This window comes from Hippoglossus stenolepis, chromosome 10, assembly GCF_022539355.2.
Source record: "Hippoglossus stenolepis isolate QCI-W04-F060 chromosome 10, HSTE1.2, whole genome shotgun sequence".
NCBI lineage: Eukaryota > Metazoa > Chordata > Actinopteri > Pleuronectiformes > Pleuronectidae > Hippoglossus > Hippoglossus stenolepis.
The window spans coordinates 5,611,517-5,624,835 of NC_061492.1; the positions used below are offsets into that span (position 1 = coordinate 5,611,517).

Consider the following 13,319-nt stretch of genomic DNA (forward strand, 5'->3'; position numbering starts at 1 on the left):
TCATTTACCCTCCAATGCTTTGCTCACCAGCTGGTTTATTTAAGAAGAAGTTAAAAGTCACTGTTGTGCAGCTGAACACAACAATTATAGATAATATTAGATAAATAAAAGGGCTGGAGATCAGACTTTGGATTTCACTTGTTGCGCAACAAAACCTTTTAATTATGCTGCCTTAACAGTACACCCTATTGTGATGGACATTTTTTGTAGTTTTGATTGATATATCTGTTGATTATACTTCTGATTAATTGTTTGAGATAAAGGTTTTAATGTTAAAACAAAACCTCAAACTAAATTTCTACTGTTATATAAAAATGCAGAAAAGCAGCAGATCCTAACAGAGAAAAGCAGGAACTAGGTAATTCTGGGAAATGTTGTTCAATTTAACAGTTGCAAGCAATTGTGTTACTAACAAACGTATCATTTCAGAATCTGGTTTTTGTTTTAATTTTGAGAACCAAGAAAGTTTTATTAGACATAACATGCAAATAGTTTTGTCCTTGTTTTACATTATGTTCTTATGACAGTTGAGGTGTCGTGTGTACTCTGGGGTTACTGGTTGTTCCTGTTTGTTGACACATCACAGGCCCTCTGGGTCTGGAAACCTGCTGTCCCAAGTCCCCGTCTAGAGGTTCTCATCTGTCCTCACCAGGGGGCGATCAGGGGACACAGGTTTTATAGCAAAGCAGAATGAACCCAGTGTTTCTCTTCACCTCTAACGTCCCTCCTGAGCTTTCTTTCTTCTTCTCAATGCACTTTTCTTGAGGACGGAAAGAGACAGGTTTGGATTTATGTGTGCCCCGGTCATGCATTAAAGCTGCGTTTTCTGCTCTGTAAAGTCATCTGAGCTCCGTTTGACATTCAGAGGTGCAAGTTGGCACCTTTCTGAGAGGTCAGTGCTGTAACTGAGCTCCAATTCCCTGTAAAGTGTTTTTCATTTTATCTCCCTGCGATAAACCTGTGAAGTGTGCCGAGTGCCTGTATGTTGATTTAGTGATATTAGACGACACGTTTCCTAAGAGCTGAAATGCAAAGTCAGCCGGTCGGCTTGGTCTTTCGTTATAATATAATTATTCTGAAAGAAGTTTTGAGGCGGCAGGTTGGATCTGGGGTGTTTGCTTCATGTAGAATGGGATGAGAGAGAAAATTGATATTGCCTTTTTGTCAGATATTTGATAGTTTTACCCCTTTGGATCTTATGAATGTATTAAAAGGATATGAAAGTTTGGAAGCTGAGATTTGTAACTTCTAGATTTGTTTCACCTGCAATGAGAGGTCGCCATTACACCCTGCTTAATTTTAGGAGAGCTGAAATGATTGTTTTCTCAATCAGTAAATAATCTATTTTGATTATTGATTAATTGTGTAATTATGTCAGAGCAAAATGGTAAAACCATGCCAAAAATTTGAAGATTAATTTTCTTTGTCATATTTCACTGTAAACTAAATATTTTGGTCAAACAAAACAAGTAATTTGAAGACATAATATTCTGGCTCCATGAAGTTGTGATGGGTAATTTTTAGCAAGTAAATGATTAATATAGCAGATTAATGTTTAATCTGCAGATATTAGCAATTCGCTAATGTAATTAATCATACTTGCAGCCCTATAGTTTAGGAAACACTTTTATCTGATAGATAATGTACAATATTTTGGTTCTGCTTCTGTATTTTGTCAATAATTTCTGGTAATTTAATTTAAAATGAGTTTTGATTCCACACATTTGTGAACATCAATATTCTACTTATTTAATTTTTCTGGAGAGATTTATGTAGCATGAGAAATTATCTTCATTTTAACCACCGTTCCCATTTTGTCCACAAGAGGGGAGTAGCTGCACACTATATTCCCTCTCATGGTAAAGGGACGTTACAACTTTTTAGTGGTTATATTTCAGCAGTAACTTTTGTAAACATGGAGACAATAGTGATGCATTGGTGCTGTGCAGAGAAGCCTGTGTGCTGTAATACAAGCTGTGTTCTCTCAAAGGGGAAAAGGGAAGTAGGAGTAAAATAGACATTAAAATAATAATGTCATCATGATCGAGTACACAGTGAAGCAAATTTAGAAACAGCAAAAGAAAATCTATCAAGTTGCAGGTCCGCCGCTGTAATGTTTTCTCTAAGTCTTTTGTTATTTTCTTGGTAGATGCATTTGTAAAAAAACAACCTCCATGAGTAAATCGATCCGTCTCCAGCAAATGGACTGTAACGACATGAGACAGACCCCCCCCATGTATGATTACTGCAGCTCTGCCTCCAGACTGTCAGAGCCCCGCTCACGTGTAATTGGTTTTAAACAGTGAGGCCGAAATCAGTCGGGAAAGAACAAATAAAGCCACTTAGTCTAAATGAAGGAGAGGAAGAAAAGAATCAAATAAATAAAGTCACACAAAGTGTGTGTGTGTGTGTGTGTGTGTGTGTGTGTGTGTGTGTGTGTGTGTGTGTGTGTGTGTGTGTGTGTGTGTGTGTGTGTGTGTGTGTGTGTGTGTGTGTGTGTGTGTGTGTGTGTGTGTGTCCATTGGTTTTTTTTTTCCCTTCTGCGATTCCCGAGTGGCTGCACCAATCACAGCCGAATTAGGCCTAATATTTATTTCCAGAAACAATTGTACACGTTTGAGCGGAGCTTTGATTGAACTCCCGGCGGACATGTTGTAGACAGATGTTTAGATGACCTCATGTTTGAAGTAATGTTGATTCTGGATGGAGTTGCTTCTTGGCCTGTTCCTCTAAATCAGCTCTGCCTCTTCTTTTCTTTTTTTTTTTTTTTTCTGTCTCAGTGTAGGAGGGCGTGCAGAGGCTCACGTCCCTCATATTTAATATGTTCTTTGGCTCGCATTAAATAGCGCCCATTTACGTTTTCTGTTCCATCCTTGACAGACACACGTCCGTGCACACAGGGTCTTGGATGGCTTGGTTAAAATGAGCCATGATAGTGCTGACGGACGGCTACTTAACAGGACACATCTGTCTTTTTTTTGTTCTCAGAGCTTCTCTTTACACGTGTGCGTCTCTGAACGAGGACAGGATCGACCACTTTTGACAAACGTGTAAAGGTTAGAGAGTTAAGTAAGAAGTAACACCTCCTGAATTATCGATTATCAGTGTCATGATTGGAGTGATGTCACACAATAATCGGAGTAAATTTTATGAATAAATAGTACGCTGCAGGGTGTATAATTAAAGTAACCCCTCATTAAGATGGAAAAGTACAACACACCATGCATTCCTTAAATAAACAGAAAAGATTTATCATCTCCTTCAACCACAATTAATGTGAATGATCGCAGTGTCATAAGAAATTAGTTGAATGCGAACAGGCATTAAGTCTAATAGAAGTTTAATTAATGAGTTACAAATGTCTGGCATCCCAGAATAGATAAAATGGTGATGATAAAATAATGAATGCTTTTGCACAATTTCTGTGGCCAATATATTTTAAAGGAGGCCTGAATTATTTCTCTCATATAGCCGAAAATTAAATTATATTTTATTGCAGTAGGACTGTTGGCTTGGAGTCACTGTAATATACAATTATGCTGTTTTTGAATGTTGTAAAAATATCCAAGCAAAACCATGGACTACATACCTCCCGCGGCAAATAATACCACGAGTTGTTGTTCTAATGTTCAGCATAGAGACATTATTACAACCACAGAGGAATCTTTGTTACTGGAGCAGACATGAATAACCTCTTTTTTACCTGCTTTAAAAGACTTCGGGGGCTGGTGATGCTGTGTGGTCGACTTCCTGTGCTTCAGTCAGCGTTTGACGACGAAGACACTCACTCATCCAAAGTCAAACAAGCAGTGACTCTAATGACTGCCTCTTAAATCACCTTTAAAATCCACATTTCTCTGAGATCTACATGAAAAATCTAAATGTATTTTTGTTTATTGAAAAATACTGAACTATTTCAGAAAACCGCACTGCCCTACTATTTAGATTTATCCATTAAATTCAGATTTTAGTTTATGTAATCCCTGAAGACAAGTTTGAGTTCCAGTGGGTTGTACAGGTTCGGCCTCTCGCAGGCTCGTGATACATTTCAGACGTTCATCTTTGAGTTGAATCACACATCCGCTTCACTGACTCACTGACAGTCTGGACCAGTGACGGTCTATGGTCTGGACACAGCTGAAAACTGTCCCAGTTTACTGAGGATCCTGTGAAGTGGCGTGATGCATGAGCCACAGCCGCGCTCCCGACGTTATCTTAATGACATGATTTATGAAAACGGTTCACTGGCAGAGGTTTGGGAGACTGGAGCAGGCCAAGCGTTTTGGGGAGGGAGACTGAAGCGAGTCCAGCTGAGACGTAGAGCGCAATTACCGGATTGTGCTCGCTGGAGCTCGCATGGACGCGCACGGCCCAGTCTGAGCAGTCGGCCAAGAGAGGCTGCACTGCAGGGACTTCTGATTCAGCTGTTTTCAGACAGTTTAGTGAAATAGTTAAATATTAGTTTTTCCACACAGCAAACGGTAGCTTTAAACATATAGCCTGATGATGAGGTTACAAACTTTTAGCCGTTCAAATTCCCAATGATCACTTAATAGAAAATCATGTGTGAATTCCAACTTGATGAATATAACCAGACATTTTCAGTATGAGCAGTGATATAATGATCCATTAGCATATTCATCTTGGGTATATCATTAATTTACAACTGTCTTAGTCAAGAGCTCACGTTTTTTTTCGTAGCAGCCTTGTGTTGCTCTCATGTTCACGCAGGGGAACTATTATTATAGCATAATAATTATTATTTTGTATAATAATTATTATTTCAGTGTTCATGGTAAGAGTGGATTCAGAACTGTAATTATCATTGCTCGACATGGGAGGCTTTCCCTGGATCATTGCCTCCTATTCAGAGGTACGAGTTATTAAAACCAGGACAGCTCGCTGCAGCTGATTCTCGATTTGTGGTGTAAAGTATTTCATCGCATCGTTGCATGATTTCATAAAGCAAACAAAGGCCTTCTACACCTTTCGTCACAGCATTCCCGTAGTACAGGTCATTATTATGTTTGCGAAGGGCTATATTCAGCACAGTGCACATTCTTAACATGGGAATGTGAAGTGCACGTTGGGATCACTCGGGTATAAAGTAAAAAGTGGAGGCATACATAATAACTACAGCACATGGCAACAATAATAAAACTGGGACGGAGATCAGCTAAACAAGCTCTGCTTAATTGACCATTTAGACTTAAGTAGTCAAGGGGCAGAGAAAGAGTGACCCAGTAAGAAAAGGAAAGTTTACAGTTGTGAGAATTGTGTGTATTTGTTTATGCATCTGGTTTACGTATTCATGCGAGGGAAATAGCTGTGTGGGCTGAGCTTTGCCACAAATGGTCAAGTGCGTGTTTGTTTGTTTGTTTTGGATTTAATTGAGTGTGTTTGTGCAAGACTCATATTTAAACATGCATCTATGTGTGTTCTAATTTGTTTGGATTGTGTTTTCAGATTTTTGCTTTTTTCTTCGTGCGGCTCTCTGTCTCAAACCTACTAATTAAGTCAAAGTAGGAACAAACTCTTCCTATGGAGAGCTGCTGTTTGTTATTCCTGTTGACTTCCTGTCTCAGTGTGTTGCTGTTTGATTGGACGTAGCTGCATTCAGTGTTGTCGAAATAATAGTGAATTTGACTTGCTAAAAACACTCAAAATTAACGCTTTCAAAAATGTCTGCGTCTGTTCCACGTGCACTCTGTTTATCCTCTACCACCTTGTTCCTCATGAGCACTGACGTGTGTTGAAAGGCCTTGAATTGGGCATTTAACATCCTGCCCTGCAGCTCATAGCCGCTGTCGGTATCAGGTCAGACACATGGGTCTGTTGCACTGTGGTGCAGAGAAACCGCTGCTTGGGCTCCTAATGCAGATTTTTCAGGCTCACCGCTTTTTGATCTCTTGTTTAATAGCTTTTGTTTTGTTTGAGGAAATCTTCGCAGAGGAAGTCGGGGCCAAAGCAAACCTCATGTTATTTCAACTGAACTCGATACACGATTCGCGAGTCCAGATACAGTAATTACAAACCCCTCCGCGCTCCTGCTGTAAGCGCTGAAATATAAATAAACATAATAAGTACTGTCAAAAAAACAAAAACAAAACCGGACAAACTAAAAGCCCTGAATTACATGGCTGTTTCCGTGTATATGTACTTGTGTGTGTATGGATGTGTGCATTGTCTGCGTCTGCCCTGTGATTCTCTGGATGAGCTGGAAATTTACAACACAGGTTTTTACAGTGAGCCCCAGCCAGAAACTGTAATTCTTTCTCCCCTTTTTTAGCTCCGCACTCGGGAAGACGGGCCTAACCCGCTTTGGGTTAACTTTATCAAGATGAACAGCATTTGGGCCAGTGCAGTAATCATAATGCAATTTGTTGTGCGCATGGGCCAATTTGTGTAGTTTCGGAGGATATATTCCTGTGCCTGGTGGCCATCTTCGAGCGTGTCCTGGGGTAAGGCTTTAATTAGGGAAGCTTGAATTTATAGACACTTTGTATTATTTCTGATCCTGAGCGGTTGGAGGATGACATGCCGAAGAGAGGGACGCTGGCGGAGGACGAAGGGAAAAACTTTGATAATGAGAAACAAAACTGAAGGAAAGGTCACGTCAGGAATTTGTTTACCATTTCACTATCATTTTGAAATCAAAGTCCTGCAGTGAAATCAAAGCAGAAACATGGGATTTTGAGGAATTGCACCAGTTCTCTGTGTGTTGCTTGTTTTAAATCAGAGCAACAAAGAGCAGTGTGTTGTAATGTTCATCTATTGCTAACGCTCTAGCCTTAAGGATGAATCTGCTGCCTCTGCTGTTTATTTTAAATCTATCTGGTTTTGATTTCTGATGAAGACAGAGAAAGGAAAATATACGAGGAGAATAAAATCCAGCTTTTTTGAATTTTGACATTAATTTGCTGCACAGCTATTTAATGAGGATAAAAATGTTCTGCCTTGAGAGCGGAATTTGATTAAAATATTTCATGAATATTATGAATCAGACAGAGGGGCTAGAGGGCAGAAGAGAGCCATATTGCATTGTGTTAATCCTCCTCAGTAATGTATTGAGTTAAGGGTTTGTTCTGCTCCCAGCGGCACTTTAAGCAGTACAGTATGATGAAGTTAATGGATTTTAAGGGTATCCGAAGATGGATAACTCCGCTGATCCCTTCACATGTACGCACAAACGATTTCACTTAAGCGCGACATTCAGCCCTCAAAATATGAGATAATCCCTTCACATCTGTGTTTAGTTTGCCACAGGTATCAGTGGAACTGTTAACATTAGCGGCACAGACGTCGTTGTCTACATTTGTTCTGAAAGGCCTCCAAGTTTTCATTCAGCACAGCGAGATCCACATTGTTTCACCCCACACCGAGATCCAAATCATGACTCAGATACGACCTGGGTCCTATTTTCTATGGCCGGAGCGAGTTTTAAAACAAGAGGTCACACTGAGATGCGTTTAGGAGACCGGAGACCACACAAGGCGCTGGCCCGGCAGCTCTGCAGCGTTTGAAGCAGGTCCAGGGGGAGAGCGGTGGCCGAGAAATGCTACGGAGGAAGGTTAAGTTATCAGCGGTCTGACAGTGTGAGCGCTCAGCTGGGCAGCTCTGTAATCAGAGGCTCTGACAGATGCTTTCTCGATAAGAATCCCCTGGGGACTGTTTTTCGGACGAACCCACAGCTGTTTCTATAGCGAGACGCTGACGTCTTCAAAAGGAGGACACGAATCCAACAATAACGTTAGCAAGCGTGTGTCTCGTTTCAAGACGTGGCACAAGTCTCTTGAGTATTACAGCAGGTGAAACATAATTTTTTTTCTTATTTGTATTCTAACTTGGTGGTTTCGTTTCCCGACCTGTATCTGTGTTTTCCGTGTTTGCGCATGGGTAGAGGGGAATTATCAGTCAAATATTTTTCCTCCATCCTTGCCTGTACCGCACAAGAAGAAATCTTTTGAGAGCTCCATTGGTGTTCTGGTCTTCTCTGAATTGCTGTACCCTGGAGTGTGTTTCATAATGGTACTTGGACCGTTGCAGCCTGATATATCGCACCCAGGGGAGAATCTGCACTCTGCACCAATCTATCAGTCCCCGGCCGGAGGAAGGCAGAAAGACACGCTCAGGCCTCTGCGATTATGGCCCCCCATCATATTCAGAATTTACTTGATGGTATGGCTTTTTTTTTTTCCATAAAGGAAACGTCTTGAGTGATCATACACAGGCCGCTGCGGTTTCGCAGATGTTTTTATTGTGATTACTTGAGGAAATGTTTTGTTAGTAAAATATTTTCTGTAGGATTAGTTCTTCAGTCATTCTGTATGCTGCTGAGCAAACAGAATGTAAGCTGATCAGTTATTGCATACTTTATTTTAATAGTTCATTGATCAATTACAGCTTCTGCTTTAATACATTTATTATTCTAACTGTAATAATTATTAAAAAAATATTACACGGCTAATTTTAGCAAACTTTACTTTCTATTTGATACAATAACACTATGGCTCTTGGTTTTTCTTAAGTGAAAAGGAGACAAGGTAATTACCTCTGGGGCAATTAGAGAAAGGGGCTGAGGGAGTAGCAAAGTCATTTTCTAACCCAAACATCCTGGGCCAAGGGGCCGGAGCGGCTGGACAGCCTCCTGGAGGCCGCTGGCTGGCTCGCAGGGAGCCGTTCGTGGGGAAGCGGATCAGGGTTTGTTTTCTTTCTCTGGAGGCAGGCCTCTGAAACTTCTGCCAGATGAACAGCACCTGAAAACGCAGCAGCTTTCTCGCCATGGTCAGTAGAGGGAGTGATTTACTGTACTAAGCCAGGCGTGCTCGTGTGCATGAAATCCTTCAGTCAGCTGCATCACACTGTAAGCTGTGCTGCAGGAGATCACAGCGGAGGGAGTTTGTCGGTGGTTGAGCCTCCAACTGTTATTTTCCTGCAGACATTTTTAGGTAATTTGCAAATGTTTGTCTAAACCCGTAAACATGCACAACCCACACAATACTGCTGATTCAGCTAAATATGTTTAACTGATGCATACTGAGGTATGTATGAAAAGAAAAGGTGGATTCTAAAGTGTATCTGACTTTCCACTTTTCTCTTTGGCATGATTTTATTTTGGGAGATAACTAACTTTGACTGAATTTTATAATAATCATTTTTAAATGATTATTTTAAAAATATTTTTATAATAATCATTTTAAAAATCAGTATTATAATAATCATTTTTAATAGAGCTGTTTTAAATTATGGTAGTTTAAGTATTTATCTCATGGAAATTTCATACAGTAAGAAAATATATTTTTCATTTTAATTGTTTAGTGTAGCTGATGGTAGACTGTAGTTGTGATAACAAAGGACATAACAAATATCTTAAAATTTGGAGGAGACACGTGATTTTTAGAGCTAAAATCATTTGTTAATATATTAATTAGTTGATCGGCATACAATTTATCAACAGATATTTTGATAAACACACTTGTTCCAGCTACTTAGTCTCAAAATGTGAATTACAATTTATTTTTAAACTTTTTTTTTTTAATGTGTTGTTGAATTTTATTTGTTTGTTTGTCAATTGAGTCAAAACAAGTAGTTTAAATTGTTCAGATTGCTCAAAACCTTAATTTTTTACAAATTATATGAAATATCCATGCGCAGTGAAAAGTCATGGTTGGAATTGTTAGGTTGTTGGAGCATAAAGAAGCATGGGAGCTGGACGTAAAGGGTGTAAGTGCATGATGTAGTGTATATGCCCATCGCTGCACTGTCTGCCACACTCGTGAAGAGGAGTTTGTACAGAAGACGAGCAGAGGAAAGATTTGGGAGCGGCGACAGAAGACAGCTCTGGCTTTGTCCGCCTCTCCTCCTCCTCCTCCTCCAGTTGTGCATTCGATCTGAGAGTCTGTCTGCGGGGCTGAGTCACACTGACAGTCCGGGCCAGAGAGCAGTTCAGAAGCTTAACGGCTTGTGAGTGATACCCATCAGGGGAGAAACGGGGCGTAAAGCGCCGCATAAAAACCCCACATGAAAAATTGAGCTTTGTGGGAAAAGCGAGGGGAGAAATGGGTGTTTCTGCTTCTAGGTGAATCAAACAACATTTCATCCGAGGCACCGTGAGCTGCCTAAACGACAAATGTGATCCATTTATTAGTCATTCTAGTTGAGCTCAAACCCCTTTCCTCCTCCATACTTTTTTTTATCGTGTAAATCTTTGTGAATGTGTCCTGTGAAAAAGGGATGCAGGGAGAGCGAGAGAAAAGAGAGAGAGAGAGGGTTCATATTTGCATTCACCACTGAACACGAATTAGTATTGGCCTCCTGACAAGAATCTCTAATGAGCAAACACTGGATGACATCATTTTGTGGTTTGCAGGGAATTAGCTTGATTAGAATAACCCTCCACTCTCACCTTGGCTCAGGGATCCAGCTCCTCTGCAATCTGCCTGTCAAAGCCTCGCTCCACTCCCATGGTTTTGGTTTGAGACTTTCCCCCCACACTGTGGTGCGCTTTAATGAGGAATAAGTACATATAAGGAGGGAGGAAAAACCAGTGCCAGCGCTGACGTTTCGTTGAGCTGGATTTTTTTGTTATTTTGTTGAGCGTTTCGTAGCTGAGACGGGAGGTGAGTGAGTGTGTGAGAGAGAGAGAGAGAGCGAGCGTGTGTGTGTGTGTGTGTGTGTGTGTGCTGTGTGTGTGTGTGTATTACATGTGTGTGTGTGTGTGTGTGTGTGTGTGTGTGTGTGTGTGTGTGTGTGTGTGTGTGTGTGTGTGTGTGTGTGTGTGTGTGTGTGTGTGCGTGTGTGTGTGTGTGTGTGTGGTGGGGAGGGGAGGGTCTGCTTTATTTGTCACTGTGAGTTTGCACAGTTCCTCCTCTGCTGGGATGAGTGAGGCTTGCCATCAGCTCTCTAAAAACAACAAGCCTCTCCTGCCAAACTTCCTAGATAATTAGTGAAGCATTTCACACTCTGCAGAACATCAAGAAGGAAATGGAAAATTGACAAATGAAGCATGGTCCATGTAGAGTGGGAGGTTTTTTTTTCTGGCGTGGGGGGGGGAGTTGGTGGAGCTCCAATTCAGCACATGGTCACTAATACAACTAAGTCCAATTCACACCAATCAGCAGTTCTGTGGCTTTTTTTAATGCCCTGTTTTCAATTTTTTTTATTCTGAATTCATTAGCGCTAATTTATTTACACTTGTTTATCACAGAGGCCTCATAACTGATTATAAGCACTAAGATAAGTGAGAGAGAGGAATGTGTTTATTGTACTTTAATGCAACCACAGCAGATCTTGAATGGGACTTTTTTTTTTAGACGGAGACAAAGTTTTTAAATTTGCTCACCGCATTTCCTGGGTGGGTCGGACACGCTCTCAAAACATAATCAGACAAAAAAAAAAGCCCGATATGTGATCAAAAAGTGTTTAAGTGTTGATAGTTTTAACTTGTCTTTGTGTAGTCTGGGCCGACAAAGAACGCCAAGCAGCTTACATGCTCATTATTACTGTTGCTCCTCGGTAATGATCGGTCTGGCTGATTCAGGTTTTAAAGGGAAACTGAAAAAACAACTCATTGACATTCATTTTTAAAGCATCCTTCACTATGTCAAAGCTGGAAATATGAACATTATTCTTCACGTGACTGTGACTTGATTTATTAGTTCAGGCATGAAAGTAATTACTCAAGTGTATTAGGGATGAACTACAGTTGTATTTAATACAGTCAGATACACAGAAGAAGCACTTGGCTCTTTTTCCAACTGGTTTACATGAATATATTTACATGTTAACATCCGACAGCAACTTAAGTGTGTATATATATAATATGTATGCACCTGGCACTTTTTATTCTTAGACTAATAACATGCATTTATAACAATTAGCTGCCTCACTGTTTTCAATATTTTCTAAATATTCTATATTTGTTTTTATTTGTTGAATTTTGGTATTCTTTTTATTTAGTTTATAATATCTCCTTGATTTTGTTTTACTCCATGCAATGACACGGTTAGGATTTCTATTCTATTTTAAATAGAATCATTACAGTTGCTCACAGTGATGTCCTCAACCAACAGCTCAGAAGATATTTCTATTTACTCTGATAGAAAAATGAGAATAAACAGCAGAAATATTGGGATTGGAACAATCAGATATTTGGATTATTTCTTTAAAAATGGTCGAAAGTTTTGGTTATCAGAAAGGTTTCTTATGGGTTTTGTTTTGATCGAGTCACTGATTAATTGACTGATTGTTGCAGATCTTCATTTAGTGTCTTTATATTGACAATTTAGTCAGTTTAGAAGTATTTGCTTATTGTTTTAACAGATTACTTTTAATTTGATAATCTGTAATATGGTGATTAACTTGTGTAATGACGTCCATCTTCCTGGGTCTGACTGTTGCATTGCAAAAACATGATATTGTTCTTTAATTTAAATATTGTATGTCTATATACAGACACATGAACTGCTTATGCAGACATGCATATTTATGAAAAGCTTGAAAATACAGATAATATACACACCCTCGCACACAGCGATCCTGTTCACCACACCCCCGTCCGTCGTGCCGAGCAGGCAGAGGAAACTGTCACTGTGTCCACCGTGGCACTCTGGAGAGTTGAACTTGACTGAAACATATGTCTTCAATTTTAATAGCTCTCCATTCCCCCAGATGGCCTGAAGGGGGGGGAGGTTGCCTGAGAAGCTGTGTTTCATGTAAGAATAATTTGTGCTAAGTAGCTGGGCGATCTGTTTGTTACGCTAGAGCTGACAGTTTGTTTATGTTTCTTGAGGAGTATGATGGATGGGGCAGGAGTTGATGCTAATTAGACTAAATTGTTGCGAAGAATGCCGAGGGTCTGCACCGTGCCGCTGAGGCCAGTTTCCATTGTTGCTGCGTCTTCGCACTTTGGGCATAATTGAATGGAGCTTGGGCCCATTCATCACGGCAGTGGGCGTCGAGGGAAGGAAACAAATGAGTGTACCTGGATGAAGAGGTTTGAGGAGAGGGACTGTGGCTGACAGATGCAGAGCTGGTCACTGGTGAGGGAAGATGTCACCTTTTTCCCTCCAGGCAAATTAGAGCAGACACAACCTACTGGTCCCAACTGGCCATGAAATTAATGTTTACCCAGCAAATCGGGACCAGGGTCAAGATGGCCATTAAAGTGTCATTGCATGTGACCATGACATGTTCACTCTTCTCTTGTGTCTTTAATTTTGAATAGCTACATTCAGATGAAGGGCTTCAGGTAATATAACTCTCACTCGAGGGAAGCCGTCTGCAGTAAGATATAGAATTCTTCAGGACGGTTAGGATCT

The 13,319-nt window shown here is 40.3% G+C and overlaps 1 protein-coding gene across 2 annotated transcripts in view; it reads left to right on the forward strand.

Annotated features, from left to right (window-relative positions):
- Positions 1–13,319, forward strand: part of slc25a21 (solute carrier family 25 member 21) — an 86,678-nt gene that overhangs the window by 4,922 nt on the left and 68,437 nt on the right. The gene's annotated exons all lie outside the window — the stretch shown is intronic.